This window comes from Protopterus annectens, chromosome 1.part1, assembly GCF_019279795.1.
Source record: "Protopterus annectens isolate FY-2018-M chromosome 1.part1, PAN1.0, whole genome shotgun sequence".
Taxonomy (NCBI): domain Eukaryota; kingdom Metazoa; phylum Chordata; order Ceratodontiformes; family Protopteridae; genus Protopterus; species Protopterus annectens.
Window position 1 is genome coordinate 129606177 of NC_056726.1, and position 21028 is coordinate 129627204.

General features: G+C 46.4%; 1 protein-coding gene across 2 annotated transcripts in view; it reads right to left on the reverse strand.

Annotated features, from left to right (window-relative positions):
- Positions 1-21028, reverse strand: part of HSF2 (heat shock transcription factor 2) — a 912698-nt gene that overhangs the window by 456091 nt on the left and 435579 nt on the right. The gene's annotated exons all lie outside the window — the stretch shown is intronic.

A 21028-nucleotide genomic window follows, 5' to 3' on the forward strand; every position in this document is an offset into this window, starting at 1 on the left:
AAACTACATTTCAGCAGTTTCACTGTTTTTTTGGACAATTTATCATCAACAGGACTGCTCTCAATGAATGTTCCAATCACGTGACTTATACTTTTAAACACATAGATTGGGATTCATGAAGCTTGCGCCAGGCGTAGCGTAGGCGGTATAACGCCAAATATGGCCGCTGAGTGATTCAGGTATGATCCAATTCCATGTGCACTACTGGCGTACACCAGATCTGCGCAGCTTAGGTATGCTAATCACCCCATGTGCAGTGCCGCACCATGCAAATGAAGGTACATAGCGATTCATGAAGTGGTGCAGGCATAGCGTAACCCCACAGAAATGTAAACCAAAAAACATGGTTTACATTTTTCCAAACAGAACATCGGAGCTATGAAAGCGGACCAGACTCATGTATTACAAAGCTAACATATGCCAATGGCTAAATATACAGCCAATGGCATAAGAAAAGATGCACAACACCTAAAAAACAACATTTAATGTCATGTCCACAGTAACGCAAAGTACAACCGCAGGGCATGTGTGCACAAAATGGGAACACAAAGAAAATATATACAAATGTCATAAAATCGCAATGTAATACAAATCATGATTTCACCATAATACTCAATGGTATGCATGGTACACCACAACCAAGCTGCAAGGGTTGCTAAGGGTCTGTGACAGTGTTTGGTGCAGTAACTAGGAATTAGTAGTCAATGCCATGCAAATGAGGCAGGTAATAGTGAATCGCAAATGTCCCGCCGGACTAAGGATGTACCATACGGCGCAGCGCTACAACACCGAGGAGTGGTTTAGAGGTATATATGACATCAGCAGTGGAGTGTGCCACCGTAGCTGTAAGCACATTGGAGCAATGCAAATCCGGCCTGGCCATTGCTAAGCAAAGCCGCAGAACAGGGGTGGGAAGGTAGGTATAGCATCATTTAGCTGAGAGCACATATGATGCCCGAAAGCGCATGTGTACAGGGATGAAAACATGCCCGAAACCCGGTAAGCGGACGCACGTGCCGCGCACTATAGCTCAAACAGGAAGGTCAGGGGAAGAAAATGCTGCAGTAGGGTAATTGGAGTACAACTGAGCAATTAACACCTATTAACTCACAGTGGGCAATCGACGGCAGCTGACAAGTCTGCTCGCAGAAACCTGCAAAACAGGATAGGGGAGGTGTCAGATTGCAAAGAAAAGAGAACTGTCATAGCAGAGCAAAGCAAACCTGCAGTAGACCGGCCACAGAACACATTACACAAGATAAGCGAGGTTTAGGAAAGTACAAATGAAAGCAGGCTGCTGGATGCATGCCAGAAAATGGGAGGTGAAATGTGAAGAAATGTAAAGGGAAGGGCAAGAGGTAATTCACAGCAGCCAAATGTAATTCAACACCAAAGGCACCACAATGGTAGTTCCTGTCGTAAAACACATAAGATACCCTTGTAGCTACGATCGTACATACACACCCTATGGCATAATCCGTGTTCACAGCACAATAGTATAAAGTGTGAAAGCACCGCACACACACCTGTGTATTCCCAAACACTGCACCATGGGTGTAAACATACGGGGAACTTTTACAATGTACATGATGGGAGCTGCCATAGCTGTGATTCATCACCATGTGTTAGTGACTGAAGGTGTTGTGGAGGATGATGCTGACAACCACCGCAGGCCCCGGAGGAGGAGAAGAGTGTTCAGACCAAGGGAAACCTACCAGGGGTTACATGATCTGGAGATAGTAGAGCATTACAGGGTGGACAGGGACATCATACAGCAAATAATTGAGCTGTGCCGGCCACCCTGAGATCCAGAAACAACAGAGGGGAACCCATCCCAGTGGACACGAGGGTATGTGTAAGCTTGCGAATACTAGCCACAGGTACCTTTCAAAGGCCAACTGGAGATATAATGAGGATCTCACAGGCATCAGCATCCAGGGTACTACACCAGTTCCTGGATGCCATGTTACCACATGCCAATGAGCATATATACTTCCCCTGAACTCAGGAGGAGTTGGCCAGCAATATGCGTCCTTCCATCATGTGGCACACTACCAGGAGGTACTGGGTGCGATAGACTGCACGCACATACATATCAAGTCACCACCCGGTGAGCATGGTAGGCACTACATAAACCGCAAGGGATACCACTCCATCAACTGCCAGGTCGTGTGCAATGCCCACGGCATTATCATGGATGTGTGTGCTGGCAGCCCTGGAAGCTACCATGACTCCCACATCTGGCATGCCTCACAGCTGTATCAGGTATGTGTCAGGGGGGGACATTCCACATGGCCACCTTGTGGGGCATGCTGGCTATGCACTGGAGCAGTGGATGATGACTCCCATCAGAAATGCACACACATCCATGCAAGAATGCCATAATGAGGCACATACACAAACCAGAATCATCATAGAGCGTGTGTTTGGGATCCTGAAATCACGGTTCTGCTGCTTGGACATATCTGGTGGAGCCGTGCAGTACTCTCCAGGCACATGTGCCCACATCTTCATAGTATGTGCCATGCTACATAATATGATCCTGCGGAACAGCTGCAGCAGGGACATAATGGTGAAGGCCCTCAAAGCCCACCGCAATTGCCAAGGCCATCACAGGCACAGAGGGATTCAGACCACGAACCCCCTGTGCCAGCCCCAGTAGGCAAACGAAGGCGTGCCCAATATGCCTACGCCTTGGCAAAGAGGGAACGTATAGCACATACTCTGACAGTGTAGGCCCCTACGGACTGACACACCTCTCCACCTGCACACACAGTAAAATGGATGGCACACACACACGACCACCTGTAAATTGTAATGTATAGGTGGTCTACTGTGTGAATCCTACATAGGCAGCCCTCAACCACTGCACACACAACAGCTATTGGAACAAGAAATGTCAACACCTGAACAGTACACACACCTATCAGCATATGTTGGTACTGTATGTATAGGTTCCTAGGTACATCGGTAGGTACACGCCCGATTGTCAGAGGCCATTCATCAATTGAGGCAAACAGTGTCTGCTGTCACAACCACATTGAGTAAAAAACTGACCCTCAGTGGAGCAGAGCCAACTGTGGGATCCATGTGTGTAATCACTGTTCCCCACACACTCTGCATGGATTCCCTGGTGTGTAAATGAGGGGCTCCATACAATGTAATCATGGATGTAGTGGCAAAGCCTGGGGTGTACCCATGACAGGTATCTGTCACCCCAGCATGCTCCACCTATGGTTGTGTGAAGGTGTAGCACATAATAGTGTGTGGCTCACTGTGACATACATTCCCAATGCTGGGGCACATCCATTAAACATCACTTGGACATACCATTAATAGGTCTCTTCCATATGTAAACTAACTGAGTTACCCATTTGATTGCAGTATGGAGTAACAGCCGTAGTACAGTCCACATACAAAATGCCATAACACGTGTACAAATCCCAGATGCCCAAGTGGTAAATGCACCGACTGTCGTGCATGTTCCCGGTACCATGTCCTGCAAGGGATGTTACATAATCCCGAAGGCACGAATAATGGATGGTGGCTGCAGGTCATCAGATCAGGTTTAGCACATGTTAGCAGGAATATGCGTTCCCAGTGCTGGTAAGCGTCGTTTAAACATGACCATACGGATATGCGCGAAACAGGGCTAAGCTTCTCTGAATATCACGATCACGGTCAATGATGTCCAGAACAGGTGAAACTAGCATTATTCACCCCTGTACTAATAGTGCCTGCTCTGAAGGGTAAAACGACCACTGCCAGTAGCAGAACACGCAATCATGTACACAAGCACCTAACACTAAGCTACCCAAGATGTACCAACGGCAGGTGTGTAATGTGACAGGTTCAAACACAAACGTGCGGAGTCCAGGAAACAGTATACACTGACATGGACACAATGAAAGGTGTATTCTCCCTCTCACTTTCTCTCTCATAAATATATATATATATATATATATATATATATATATATATATATATACATATATATAATAGAGACAGAAAGGGAGATAGGAAAATATATGTTGATATATACGGATTCACCTATATCTGCAAATATACAGATAGGTCAACGACATGTATACAACCATGGAGGTAGAAATAAATAGGATACTGCCAACTATGGAATGTGTCACATACCGACACGTGTAATCACAAGGCTTAAAGACTGAAAGAACACAGTACCGGAACACTGGAACCACGTGTAATATTATTGCGATATTAAGGGACATGTAGTTATCGCTGCTGGTGTTGCAGTCCACGTAGGTACTGTATTCAACTGTGTTTGTGATTGCTGTAGTCTGTGTATATGTGTGTTGAGGGTGCCGTGTGCATTTCCGTGGGACTGTAATGTGTGTGTGTGTGTGTGTGTGTTTGCATCGTGTCTGTTAGTGCTAACCCAGAGGTAGAGCAGTACGGTAGGTGTGGTCTTAGTTGGCCATAGGCATACGGTACCACATGTCCCACTTTAAGAGGGACAGCCCCTCCCTGGGCAGTTGTGTCCTGACAAAAAATATTAAAAAGGGCAAATGTCTGAGATTGCAGGACATAATTATGTCCCATATATTATGTAACAGTTGCATTAAATAGTTATGCCTGTATCTACAAAACGTAAACGTTACATGAAATATGATAAGTAGCTAAAGTGCTACAAGAATAAGTATGTATTCAGGATAAAAGTATGTTCTATCCTGTGTACTGTCCGTGGGTATGTGTCGGCCTGTAAACACCGATGTGTGTCCTGCAAATGTCCCACTATGGCCATTTGAAAAGGTGGCAACCCATGCCAAAGAGGCTCAGTCACCAACACAACTGCAATGAGTGCAAATATCTGTGACAGAAATACACGAGACAGCTGTCATTTAGTAACATTCCTTTACATATCCCTGTATTTCGGAGTTATGGAAGTATCAACCTCACCTGCATACTATATAGAAACCAATTAAGAATGGCTCAATATATAAGTCCGTAACAACCATAGTTCAGTCTACTAAGTGATAGGTCTTCAATTAGGGAAGAAGCCCACACACATATATGGAATATGTAGGAATGCAGTCCCCACAAACCTGTATATGCTATGTACACCCACCTACATCTCCCCCACACCTGAAACAATTGCAATACAGACTGTAATAACATCACAAACATCCACTCACTCAATTACATCTGCAGAACCATTAACATACCTTGTGAGAGACACATTTGTAAAGGCGCCATGTGAAATCGTAGCGGTGGTATAATGGAACAGACGGCGATGTTACAGGATTGGTTTGCAATAGTCCCTTATCAGATGGTTCAGATGACAGGTACACTCACATGTACAACCACATACTCTAACCGTCACACACAATCCACGGGGGACATAAATTCAAAATATCCGTGTCTCTACAAAGAGCAGTTGCAATTCCTCACAACAAAACACATACAGGCCGTCTCCCAGAAGGTAGGGCAAAAGGGCAACGCCCAAGTGGAGAATTAAATTATACCCCACTGTTGCCGCGTAATTGGCGAATGGAGTAGCTGCACAGCTGATGTGCATGTAATAATTTACCCAGGAACACCAATTGGCGGCAGGAAACCACATGTTACAGGTATCGACATATATAAGGATGACTTGCCATACATTCAAACCGTATGCTCATACCATAGAACCGTTTAAACAGTAAATGTGTAAGAGAGATATTTACAAAGATTCGGAACGCTAACAAGGTACGTAGAACACTCAGTATTTTAGTGTACGTAGAGCATGTTTTGTATTAATTCAAAGTGTACGCAATGCATAAAGTGGCAAAAGGTATTCAGTAATGATGTCTTGTTGAGCATAGCAATGCTTGTAGATATTGTGTGTCCTGCTGTGGGCCACAAGGTAAACATCACATACACCAAAAGGGATGTTACACGAGGGCTTTAGACAGAACAATTCCACACCACCTGCCGTCAGTGCTAGGGTATGTCCAACAAGTACGTGCCATAGCAGGGGATAGTATATGTTTATATACCGTCACTGTAGGCATGTGTATGGGCATATAACGACAATAACATGCCTAAGGTGGTCCTGCTGTGCAAGTATGCTTTGCATTATGAGATAATGTGTAAAATATGTGTAATGTACAGTATTGTAGGTAGATATGTCAGATATTCTACACAGCACAACTGTTATATCATGCAAACAAAAGGTATAATCTATTGGCATGTATGATACACAATAACAGGATACATATGGCTTGTAGTCACGGGACATTGTAACAGCATGATAGCTAATCGAAATGGAAGAGCAACTCAATTAACCATGCACAAAGGACATGTAATAGCTTCACAGGTACATAGTGAGGTACTATGCTGTCTGGCAAGTCTATGTGTAAGCCCAACTACAGTGTTAACACTGGCGGCACCTCTCTAGGGTAGTGTCCTGTCTGTGAACAGCAGAGCCATGTGTTACCTGCACCTCCGTACAGTACGGCCACTGCAGTGATCCCTGGTGTATCAGTGTGACCGCCTACAGAGTCACCTATGACCGGTGTGTGTTGGGTATGTTATAACACCCTATTGGCTGTAGTTGATGGGCACACATGAGTCTGTGGGCTATAAGTAATTGTTGTTGTGTTTGGTAATGGGGGCTGCCTCTGGTGCCAACACAGAGTATGGAGAGGTTCTGCAAATGTTGTACTCGTACTATGTGTGGCCTGTGGTGGTGGAGATCTAGTGAGACTATGTGATGAGTGGGGTGGGTTGCAAATGTTAAACGTCCCCACATGAATGTCAGGTCCAGTCTGGGTTGGTGAGAGCATTGCCCCCAGCATGGCCACATATGTGCATCTCCCACAAGCTGTAGTGTCGTATGATGGGAGGTGAGCATTGACTGTGTACATGAGACAATTGCTCATTTTCCACATGTTTGCCATATTCATCATATGGACAGGCAATAGCACTGGTACATGACACTTGAACATGCCTGTATATTCAACTATGTCTCACAAGATATGCGAGTTATGTGTGTACAACAGCTGTTGTACTGCAAGCTGGAAATGTAAGGACAGACAGTGTACTTGTAAGACATGAGTTGGAATGGGTGCTATAGTAATCAGTAGCTCATGAAGTGCTCACATGTTCTGAACAAGTGCTGAGCATGAATATGCAATACAGATAGGGTGTTGGATAATATCAACCCACTGCAACCCACAAGTGGAGACGACAGTCATAATTGGAGGCACAGCACTATTACCCTGCTGAGTATGGTCTGCAAGTCTATGAACCTTTATCAACGTAGATGTTAGCAGTATAGACATAGATGACAGTACGGATGATTTCACACTGCATAGCATACCTGTGACAGGTCATAGGGCATCATCACCCATACCGTGTTCCAGCTACACTGAGTATACTAGATATACCTTTGTTTGTCACAGGAGTGTTCTACCAGTGGCCTGTTGACAGAAGCAACACTACAAAAGGTGTCTGAGTGACATGTGCATATCACACCAGCTGCAGCTACCGTAAAACAGGGTTAATGATGTGTACTCCCCCCTCAGTGTAGCTCATACCACACAGCCAAATGGGAGGCATCTGAGTATGTAAGGATGTGAATGTCCATGACCTAGGAGCAATAGCTGTCTCAGTGTTGTGGACAACATACAGAATGGGCTTTGTGGGTGAGGTGTGTGACATATGTGAACAATCTGACAGCTGATAATAGCATTGTCACCACTAGGTGAATAACCCTGTACCCATTAACTACCACCTAGGCAGCGGTCAACATTATGGTAACTGTGTACGGGATGGTGCTGTGCAGTTCACCTCCCTGAGTTGGTGATGTCTCCAGGCCTATTAGGTAGTCATATGAGGCACCCATGTCATGACAGGGTGCCATCCATGAGCATGGAGATCATTGCACAGGCATACTCAGCACTCGGGTGACCAATATCGGATCACAAATCTCCTTTAAGGGGTATTGGCCATGCGTGGATGGGCAATACCAGCCTTCACAATCCTCACCTCCACTATGCAGCATGCTGGCTACCTTGCATAAAGACATGTGCTACACTGTGATGTTGGACATGCTACACATACATATCCTGATCCGAAAGACATACGTCATGGACAGCCACAGTCCTACTACAAGGATCGCCACATGCTGGACAGATCCTTGTGCCATACATGTTACATACTCCTGCCATACCATGCAACCCTGTCCAACAAAGCTGCTCATGTCATCTCTGTCATACATGGTGCGATGACCGCATGGTAGACGTATTATAAACAGTCTGGATCAGTAATGTGGCACTGATGCACCTCGCGGTGGCAAAATGGCTGGCGGATACAGCTAGAAAACCTTGCCCGTACATGCCATAGTTGATAACCATCCCTGCGAATGATGTCCGGCTAGCCACTGTCCCATGTCCATCACATGTGCAACACAGGCAATACGTGGCAGGATGTTGAACTGCTGTACAGTGCCGTGTAGATGTATATGGCAAAACACATGCATGTAAAGGTTTCCATGTGCATGTGTGCATTGTCACTGCTCATGTCCATTAAGGCAGTGTATGCGTTGATATGTGACATATACACAGCATCAAGGTCAACAGCATTACTGTGGACACATCCAGGCATGTGCTGATAGGTAAGAACACCAGTACAGGCAAACAGACATGCCCACATCAAGACAGCATTCACATGGAGTATGAGCAATGTAATGAGGTGACACACATATATGGTGATGATATCCAATGCATAACGGGTGTTACATGTGTGTGACACAAACACGGCAGTCGTATCAGCATCATGACGATTTGCAAGGATAACTGTTCAGATGTTCTAGATTTAATACAAATGTATGTGCAGCTGTATCTCTGCACATCTCTGGATACTGTGACCTGTCTCCATCGTTGTCTTCCAGATAATACCTCGTTCATGCCTGCCAGCATATAGCTGCCAGTAGGATGATGTCCTCATCCTGTACCTCCATGAGAACTACGAGGTGTTGTTCAGCCATGTGCCACAGCTTGCCCAGCAGCGTGACGACCTGTGGCAGGACCTTCGCAGGAGGGTTAATGATGTGGGTGGCCATAACCGCACCTACCAGCAGGTGCACAGACACTGCACGGACTTGATACGACATGCGAAACAGCGTGCCAATGCAATCGCCAGGGAATAAGGTGGAACAGGTGGTGGCCCACCAACCCAGCCCCCACTCACACACAGTGAGGAGCTACTGGCCAGCCTGGGGACACCCTCAGAACAGCATCCACAAACACTAGCTGCCATCATGGAGGTGGGTGTCTCCCAACCAATGAGCCTGGAGTTGCCTGGTAAAGTCACTACTGCACATATGACTATTATATCCCATTTAGTTGCATGTGTCGCTGTACAATATGTAATGTAACATCATATGCAAGGTATGTTTACACACATGCCACATACTACAGTATGCTACCCTGTGTATGCACACATGTGCATACTATATGCTATTGTACAGGCGAATGTGTTAACATACACAGTGCACCCTGTGGCTGTCATACAGTCATGGATAATGTTCACACTGCTGTGTCACCCCTATACAGGTACCACTGGCATGCCGCACAGACATCAGTCCGTTGCAGGTGAGACAGTTATCAGTATCAGGCATGTTAATTCATATATCTATACTCCATGTGGCCAGTTAACACATGTACACATAATGTATGGTCCAGTCACGATATACAGGTCGCATCTGTCATCATTCATGCTGGCTACCCATGTGCAATATATACAAACTAAATGAAACACCAACATGAAACCACAGTACCTGTCATTGCTAGATGTGTGGACGGCTGTGCATACAACGGTGGAGGTGTTCAATGTAGGCATATGTACTATACATTGGAACAACACATGTGTGGTACGCAAACAGTACCACACAGTGAGCTGGGATATGGGCAGTCCACAGGAGTAACCATTGTGTAATATGCCCCTGCAATGGGTGCACACATTGTGATGTGCCATCTGACATGTCCCAGACATGTAGTGTTCCGGCTGCAATACTGTCTCACTATCCCATAGTACATACCCCACATACCAAACATACAACCCGTTGTCTGCATAGCCCTGTGGACAGTGACATATCTAACATCTATGGGTGTATGTCATATGGGACAACACAGACATGTGAGATAGACGGCCATCACAAACATTTGGCCAACACATGTTCACACATGGCCATGGGGAATGGCCAGAGAGATGTAGCCACAAAGTAGTTGTGATGTGTATACACCCTGCTGCACATTGTCCACACGTGGTCCAACTATAGCCTTAGCTGACTGATTATATAGTTGATGTGGAACACTGGACATCCTAAACTCCTGTGGACAGCTAGTGGAGGTGTCACCTAATTCGACCATATAAGATGTGTTGAACATCACGACTGTGTCATAGCATGACAGTAGTCATCTGTACAGCTTCCACAGACATTAACACTACATCAGGCCACAGATACCGTACATTTCCCTTGCTGCTGTAGGACATCACTGTCAGCCGTGCACCTCGCGTGTGGTACATTAATGTCATGTGGGACATGATGTATTGACAAGTCTGCCATGTGTGGACATGGTTGCCAGGCAGCTAAGACTTTGTAGTAGTTGTACAGGGGTGTCATCCGTAGGTCTTCCAGTGACCTGTCACATGACACAGCATGGTTTGGTGTGTATACACCTCAGCGACGTGGGTCACAATCCACAGTTATGTAATGTGTATGCACGCAGTTATGGCTATGCACTGTCTGCGTATTACACACTGTATAGCACTATAAACGCCTCATGATGCCATGCAATGGCACAGTGTCTGCACTTCACACTGTATAGCAATGTAGACGCCTCACACTACCCTTCAATGCTCATGCACATTTGCTAAAAGTGCATTCTATCTGTAGGGCATACAGACAACACTGCAATGTGATACCCATTACAATGCTGTACATGTGTCAGGACACCATTGTGTCAGAAATGTATGCATGTCAATGCACACATCAGCAGATTACATGTCAAGGTCACTTCAGCCATGTGTACTGTTAACCTGTGCTGGTCCACATGGTGTATCACAGGGATGCATGCTTACTACCATGATTGTGTGAACTGCATGGCTACTGATATGACACCTGCTTGCTGTTGTGTGCAACCCAGGGAGGTATGCTAACTACCACTATTAATGTCTGAGCTGCATGCCATCTGCAGTATCACATGCATGTTGCATGCCATCTGTCAAAGCACATGCATGGTGTGTCTGTCTATTGTGATGTAGGTGCGCTACCCTCCTGCAGTCCATCTGATGTTAGTGTCCCCACAGATACTAGCAGTGATGAACATATGCATGAGGTACAGGCAGGGTTGTCAGGGGCTGAATCCTTGCCAATGGTTGCCATCCCAGCTATGTCCCCCTCTTCCCCGCACACAGTTCTCATGCCAACACATACCCCATCACCAGTGGCCATAGAGGAAGGACAGTCTGTGTGTTAGCTCGGAACAGGAACGTGTGGTGGCTACTGAAGGTGTGTCTCCACACCATGGTGTCAGTGTAATGACTGCATATGTGCCACAGAGGCATAGTGGCCAGTGCTGCTTGTAGGAGGACCTCTGGCAGACTTGCACCTGGTGGACAGAGCGCAGCAGCTGGTGTCACCAGACGCATGTTACAGACTGTAATGGCGGCACAGGCACGTGCTGAACGGCAGAACCGTGAAGGGCAGAGGCTTCAGAGGGCTGCTATTCGTACTCTAAATGACAACATCCAGGCATTGGCAAATGCTCAACAGCAGATTGCTGATGTTCTGGACAGGCAATTGGGTGACATGGTTGGAATCCTTGACAGTGGCATGGCAATCCGCGAGCGTGAGCCGTCTGTGCTGGAACATCTGGTAGGAGTGAAATGTAGGCCACGTGGACGTAGGCCAGCTACACCACCTAGTGCAGGTCGTGAACGAGCCACCTCACATGCCCGCTCCCATAGTACCGGTAGCAGTAGCAGTGCAGCTGGTGCTGCGCTGCCCACACCAGGACACAGCAGGCCACGGGGACGTGGCCCTGGACATTCCCAGCAGGGACACAGTTCCAGTGGACAAGTGTCATCGGACAGTAGCCAATCTGTACCTCTGCCTGGTAGTGCCCGTGCAACCCCTGGCAGGCACAGGTCATGTGGCCATGGCCAGACACAGTAAGCTTTACTTCCTGGTCCGTACAATCTGGAGCTGTCAATAATACCCCTGTGTAGGACTGACAAAAGGCAGAACTGTGTGCACACATACACGCACATAGCAGAAACATCTGTAGGGCACCGCAACACCCACATGCATATCGACCACACATGTCCAATGAGATCACCGGACCTTACCCACACACATGATGTCATCCACTGGTGCAGCCTATGCCCCTGGCAAACATTATCACCCTGTGCATATGATGATGCCTGTGTCGCATCCCTGTCATCCACACCATTGGTGCAGGGACATGCTCATATGGTCTGATGCACAGGGTGAACAGAATAGTGAGATAAGTGTATATGACATTAGTTGTGTGCTGTTGACACGCACCAGACATACCATGTAGTAAGGTTTATAATGCATTGTTATATGTTCACAGTATGTGTCTTGGTAACAATGGTAACAGCATGTTGGCAATTATGCCCTGCTTCCCTCCTTAAGGCCCAATTGCATGTGCCATTACGTTACAGTGTTTTCAGTTGGAGTGCATTGTTGTATGTTCACAGTATGTGTCTTGGTAACAACAGTAACAGCATGCTGGTAATGATGCCATGCTTCCCCCCTTAAGGTCTACTTCCATGTGCCAATAAGTAGCAGTGTTTGCAGTTTCACATGTGTAAATGTGGAGTACTCACAGGCATGTATGGCAATACCAGCATGCTATACGTAGCCTCAACCTCACTGTTAGGCTACCATTCCACAGATGTCCACACATCTACTTATCCAGAAGCATGTGGGCTGTTTAAAAGGCTACAGTGGCTAGTGGCTAGAGACGCGACATCCATACCAGGTCACATCACAGGTATGTTGACATGGTGCAGGGGGTTTACACAGAGGTCTGGCCAATGATAACATTAGAGGCAACTTGATAGCATGAGGCCTCACTGTGTAGCAGTAATACCCTGTCACATTACAGGATGAGAACGCACACAGACATACAGTGAAACACACAGTAACATGCCCACACTCACGGGGTCAACAACACTACAGCGCACACTTGATAGTGTTGAGGTGAGGAGCCCTGCCTATGTGGTAATCACCCTCACAGTACTGTGCACCCACATGACGCAACACAGAGAATGAACATGTACAGGTAGCCAGTAAGGCTGAGACCGATGGCATCAACAGGGTAGTAGACTGCATCACCATGAGAGGTTAGGGATCCTGTCTGTTCTGTATGGTAGCATACACCCTCACTCCATGCACCAGACAGCCATACATACACACACACACACACACACACACACACACACACACACACACACACTGTGGAGTCCACAGATGTCATTCGCATACAGATAGCTGACGTGTGTGATACACATACCACCCCTGCCTATGTCATGCTTTCCACACTGCAGTATGTACAGATCTCTACAACAGTGTACAGGGGTGTATTCCCCACCATATGTGGCATATTTGGACACACAAGCAAACACACATGGCAGTATTGTGAATGATACACCTGCTATATGATGATACGTCTGACAGACATGCAGCAGTATTGGCCGCATTATGTGTACCAACGCTACCTTCGGCAATTGTGCTGCTATATGCACACAGGAGGATGTAAGTGTTACAGGTGTCAAGTGACTTACAGTCAGTAACACCCTGGCCGCTGTGTAGGTTGTATGTCTTCACAGTCAAGTAACAGTAACATAGCGTACTATTTATATATATATATATATTGTATATATCTTCTGTAATTACATACATATCTATCTTTTAAGTAAGAATTTTTAAGTAATTATTAATATTAATTATTAATATTTTTAAATGTAATAATAAATATAAGTAAATATGAAGTATTAGTTTTACAACAGTATTCATTCTTGTTAACAATTTTATAGGCTGATTTTATACAAGTTAGGAGGCGTGTTTTTATTAATTAATATGTAAAATAGTATGTATGAGTCACAGACACTTTGAATTTTGATTGGAGAATATATTATGAGATTAATTTAAAAGGAATTGTGATTTCACAATTAGTTCACTCTGAAGAAACCCACAGATTAGTTGGGTGAAAGTGCTAAGTGTATTTGGAATTTTTATGTCTTGTGTCTTGCTGCTACATTAGCTTCATTTTATTATTTTTGTACCAGAAGTCTTGTTTATTAAAGGTCACATTGTGAATGCAGAAGCCTTGGTATTATTTTTACAAGTCTTTAGTTGCGTTTTTACATTAACATAGCGTACTGTTTGCACATGTAATGGTAGGATGGCTTGTGACACACCTGTGAGCAGTCTTCAGCAAAAATCCATCTGCAAAGGTGGATCACCACTTTATGTACACACATCCATCCATACCTGATGTACATCCTACCGTACTGTCAGTATGTCACCATATACAGGTGTCAATGATGGTGCTGCATTGCAACTGCATGTTGTAGTTAGGCACAGATGAATTACATACATCAGCTACTGCACATGCATGGTAGCTGCATGCACACCACTACATGTACATGTGTGTTGGTCCTACATGCCTGTCATGCAGCCATGTTTGTATGCATTGCAGTTGGTGGACATGTGTGATGACATACATAACACATGGACTGTTGTATGATATGATGGTTGTCATGGGTAACTAGTACAGAGGGAATGTTATCTCAGTCAACATTACTACCTTATGTACTGTTAGCATTCAACAGCCATGGACTTACCTTCCATGTGCATGCATGTGATTGCTGTAGCCACTTGTCTGAACGGAGGACAGCAAAAGCTATGCTATGTACATATGTGTTGAGTGTGTGTGTGTGGTCCATGTACATATCCACTGCGATTACATGTATGTCGTATCCAAACATGTGTGTTCTTTGGTGTACAGCGACAGTCATCTGTTACAGCTGTGCAAGACCCAGGGCTTCTGTTATGTGTAGAGCCGACCTGGTTATGAACAGTGGTATCATTGCATTGCATAACATATGATGGAACCCTGTCAGTACATGTGTAGTCTGCACAGTTGCTGTAGACCTATGTACAGTCCACTGGACATGAGTCACATGGTGTTGTGATAATGTATGGATGCGTGTTTCTGGTCCAAGGACATGGTGATGTCTGAGGGCTACATAGTAGAATGCGGCATTTACCTCTGTGATCTGCACCCAAGTCATCTGTGATGGCTCTTAAGTGTGTACTGGTCAGTACTGTACATGTGAGTGGCCTTCATGTACGTGGGGACAGTAACACCATACTGTGCCCTTCCGTGTTTATGTGCCCTTCCATGTTTGGAATTAGTGTGCATGCAAGACAGCCCTTTGCTACTACTGTGTGAGCATGCCCAGTATGCCGTTGTGTACATGGACACACAGTACATTCCAAACTGTGCCCTTCCATGTTTAGAATCCGTGTGCATGCAAGACAGCTCTTCACTACTACTAAATGTGTGAGCATGCCCTGTACGCCGTTGTGTAGATGGACACACAGTACATTCCAAACTGTGCCCTTCCGTGTTTAGAATCCGTGTGCATGCAAGACAGCCCTGCGCTTCTACTAAGTGTGTGAGCATGCCCAGTACACCGTTGTATAGATGGACACACAGTACATTCCAAACGGGCATCTTATACTAAGTGTGTGAGCATGCCCAGTGACACATTGTGTCGCTGATGTGCCTCTGTGTATGGGCATGGCCATTGGCATCCTGTATAGCGATGGTTGTCATCCAGGCAACATATGTCCATACCCCACGTCAGGATGGATTCCTACATTGAACACACTGGTTGACTGTCTTGAAGGGTGTACTGTCTGTGGCGCGTCTCGTATCTATGTAGTGTTGTAATAGTGCTCGGTAGATAGGCAGTTGTCCCACTCACACCACTGCCGTATGTTTGTCTACGTATACCTTGGGACAGTAATATGCTTTTAGACTGCTCACTCTCTATACATTCCCTATCGGCGTCTTTGCCTTTGTGGATGATGTCATCCACCTAGAAGTATGCCTCTGGGAGTGCTGTGTTCCAGTAATCTCGGTAGCGCGTTCTGTAACTGCGTAATGCTGTAGTGTGATAAGGTAGTTAGGTGTATGTTCGACTCCCAGCCCTGCCAAGAGTGTGTGTGTGTGTGTGTGTGTGTGTGTGTGTGTGTGTGTGTGTTTCCAGCTGCCTGGGGACAGAGTGATGCTTTTAGACGGCTCACTCACCATACATTCCCTATCGGCGTCTTTGCCTTTGCAAATGATGTCATCCACCTAGAAGTATGCCTCTGGGAGTGCTGTGTTCCAGTAATCTCGGTAGCGCGTTCTGTAACTGCGTAATGCTGTAGTATGATAAGGTAGTTAGGTGTATGTTCGACTCCCAGCCCTGCCAAGTCTGTGTGTGTCTGTGTGTTTCCAGCTGCCTGGGGACAAAGTGATGCTTTTAGACGGCTCACTCCCCATACATTCCCTATCTGCGTCTTTGCCTTTACGGATGATGTCATCCACCTAGATGTATGCCTATGGGAGTGCGGTGATGCTGGAACTCTGTAGCGTGGTCTGTTACTGCATAATGCTGTAGTGTGGTAGACTAGACAGGTAGGTGCTTGATTCCAGGGCATGGCAGGTGTGTGCGTTTGGCAGTTATACCGTATGTGTTGGTATCTGTGGGTGGCTAGCTGCGGGATGCTTTCAGTGTGTTTTTTTGCTGGCCTATATAGTGTCCACAGCCTGCATATTCTGCCAAGACAATGGGTTGTCAACACATACATTCGCCAATAGGTCTGGTGAGTAACTGTCAGCAGCCCTACTCTTACCCTTGATACGGTCTGACCCGTGTGACGCACAAAACACACGTGCCTTGATAGTAACAACACTACATGATGCAGGTGGCACATGTAGTTTCCTTTGCATTCCTGTCTAATGCATTGCTGTCATGTGGTCCGCTGTTGTGATATAAATGCCATATCTACATATGCGTGTACATGTATATGTGTGTGTGTATGTGTGTATATATATATATATATATATATATCTATATATATATATATATATATATATATATATATCTATATCTATATATAAATGTGTCCACGCATATATGTATTCAAATAATATATATGATATATATGTCTGGGGACATCAGCACTATTGAATGTTTGTGCCGGATGATCTGTACGTGATAACCTGGGATCTATGTATATCTGCCATGGCGTGGTGGTAATGCATATCGTCTGTAGTGTGCAGGGTCATGGGTTGTAGTTGTGTAGACACCGGTTATTTTGTTGCTGGGAAGACCATGGGACATCGAATATGGTGATAGTAAGGCACCTGTTGCCAGTTGTGTATGGATCTGAGCGACACTGAGCAGTGGTTATTAATTTGGAGGTTCGGTATGGGTCATATAACTGTTCATTAGAAGACTATACTATGCAGATGAGGTTGACAATAGTGTATCCCATTTATCACCAGGGTGTGATGCTGGTCCCTGGAGTGTATGTGTGTAGTCAGCCGGGTGCAGGTCTCGAATATAGTTGACAGCATGGGAGGGGGTCAGGCATACTGTAAGCCTCAGGAGTGCTCCTGCCTTAGCACACCTAAGCTAGGGGTGTGTCTATACCTGCCTGGTGACACTGGGAGGGATGACAGCAGTGGTGGGGTAGTCAGGGTGTACAGGCTGCACAAACAGGTGTTGATCAGCACAATCAGCAGATGACATGGCCAGCCCGCACCTGAACAGTATGGTAATGCGAGCAAGCAGCATACACACAGGTTTCGTCCGCACTCTACACCACCAGTGTATACTTGCGGGGACATTTCACGACAAGAGTCCAACCAAATGAGACGGAGGCTGGGGCAGTGAGGATGTGTATGCTGCCGAACAAATCTTACTGGGGTGACATAAGACTTTATACACCCAGGGTGACTTACCAGGGGCTACATGGGCTGGGGATGGTGGAGCACTATGAGGTGGACAGAGACCTCCTACAGCAGCTTGTTGACAAGTGCCTGCCACACCTGACACACCAAACAGGCCGAGGGAAACACATCACAGTGGATACCACGGAATGTGATGGCCTAGGTGTACTAGCCACAGGTACCTCACACAGCACAATTGGGGATATCATGGGTATCTCACAGGCATCTGCATCCAGAGTATTGCACCAGTTCACAGACGCCATGTCAACACATGCTAGTGAGCACGTACATGTCCTCAACACACGTGATTAGTAGACCAGCAATATGCATCTGTTCAACCACATGGATGACTACCCTGGGGTACCGTGTGCTATAGCCTGCACACACACACACGCACACACACACACATCGTAGCACCACCCGGTGAGCGGGGTAGGGCCTACAGTCACTGCAGGGGCATACCCTCCAACAACTAGGCCATATGTGATGGCCAGGGCATGAAATTGCATGTGTGTGCTCTCTGCACTGGAAGCTATGATGATTCCGATATATGGCTTCTGACACAGCTGTAGCACACCAATGCCAATACAGACATCCCCTACAGTCTCCTAGTGGGGGATGCTGGGTAAACACTAGTGTCGTGGCTGATGACACCCATCAGCAATGCACACACACATGAACACTCACACCATGCTAAGGCGGATGCACAAGCAAGACATATACTTGTGCAAGTGTTTGGGATGCTCAGTTCACAGTTCTGGTATCCGGACACATCCGTTGGAGCTCTGCAGTATTCACAAGCTACATGCATACAAGTTGTTATGGTATTTGCTATGCTACACAATCTTATCCTGCAGTAACAGTTGCAGCAGGAACAGCAAGGGGTAAGGCCACACAGCCCAACACCGCTGCCAAGGCCTGTACAGGCACAGTGTGATTTGGTGAAGGAACTACATGAGCAGGGCACAGTCGGCGAAAGCCCGTGCACAGTATGACCTGCCCTTGGCAAAGAGGAAACACAAGGCATATGCACTGACACAGTAGGTACCCACGGATTTCCTCTTTCTGACCCGCACACAGTACAATGGATGCCAAGCATGATACTACCTGTGCTTGGCCATGTACAGGAGGTGCACTGTGTGCATCCGACATAGGCAGCCCTCCAGCACCGTCCTCAAGTCCAGAACACACCCAGAGTATGTCTATTGACTTAACAAGTGGCAGTTGTATTAGAATGTGTATTTACCCATTGCTATGGTATGTATGTGAGCATACAAGTGACTGTGGTGGCCAAATGTTAGGGCAGCAGACAGTACACATCCATAGTGTCACCATGACCTCTGTAGCACATACGGGGGTCACAATGGTAGCCTGTAGTACACAGGGTGTCCTAACCCACTGCAGATTATGGGCTGACCATCATGTATGTCCGTACAGCCCACACACGTTCCATGCAGCTGGACAGATGTGTACCAATACAGACAAATGATATACGATGGCCTATGGATATGCCCAATGAAAGACCCCAACCCCTTAAGATACACACAGACTACAGCAGGCCAGGCAGTTTGATGTAGGTTGTGTAAGCTAGGACATCCAACACCACTGTGCTGGTATTTAAAGCTGGGAACTGACATACACTGGTATCCCTCCAACCAGCAATTTAGGTAGGTCCACACACACTGACATGGAGTACCCGGCATACCAGTACAGTAGCGGCAGATGTGTACAACTGTTGGCTGTGCCCCGGTCAAACCTACACATGTGAGAGTCAAGTGCATCACCCACGGTGCTGTGTAGGACTGTGGTTGTGGTTGGATGTCCCCCCACGCTATGCAGACATGTAGCAACTGTCAATGCCACATGACCATTAGCTACCCTGCAGACACAGCATGACACCTGTCTGTGCAGAACAGAGGGGTCAGCAACACAGTACTATCTGGACATGTGACACATGATACAGTTGACCATACTTGGCATGCTCACACACATGACAGTATGACGGTAATGTCAGTTGACAACATGCGTAACAGTCATACTGGGCATACTCACACACTGAAACACAGGATGGCCAGGCATGCATACACCAGTGGTCCAGTCCTATCTGCCAGTACATTGCTATACTGCTGGATGACTGCACTGTACGGTGTGTGTGTGGTCTATTGTCTGTACATATGCCATGGTCTATTGTTAATTCACATGAGCTATGTGCGCAGGGTACTGCTACCAACAAGTGAATAGGGCGGTTCCTTGTTTGCGGACAGACCGACGCCTTTGGATATGGACTGGGTAAGGCACATTCCAGCAGGTGGTAGCAGTTGTGCGTGGGTTTGCACAGTGTTAAGCACTGCTGACCTCTGGTCACAGCACCTTATACACGTTTAGACTCCACATTTGACAGTGCACTACTGGCATACTGGTAGACAAACACGCTTACAGCTGCTCGCTCACCGACATTTCCGCTTACATCTGTCACTCACGCTGGGCGTGTACGATCTCTTGTGATGCATATTACATCGGACTACATGACTACAGTATCGGGTATGTGTAACCATTTTGCGATGGCAGACGTTCGACTGTACGGACTCGGCGGCCTGTCCAGTGACGTAATCATATTATATGCATGTTCCTCATACGATCTGCTCCCATCTGCCTGATACATGGGAACCGATACTCTGCAATGCTGACATGTGACTTGAGTTTGTTAATGCAGCTGTCTCCCGAGTCATGCTACCGCATACCTACTGCACGTTGTCCACCTTTCAGATTGCACGACAGGAGACTGTAGGAGTGACACCTTTCCCTCTTTGCATGGGACAGTCCCTCATTAGGCATATCTCATGTGACAATACCAGACCTCTCCACCAATCGGGGACACATTTCTACAGAATCAGGGACAGGTCAAGAAAACATCAGGGACACTTTTACAAAAGTAGTGCTATTAACTTGAAACAATGACAGAATCAGAGCAT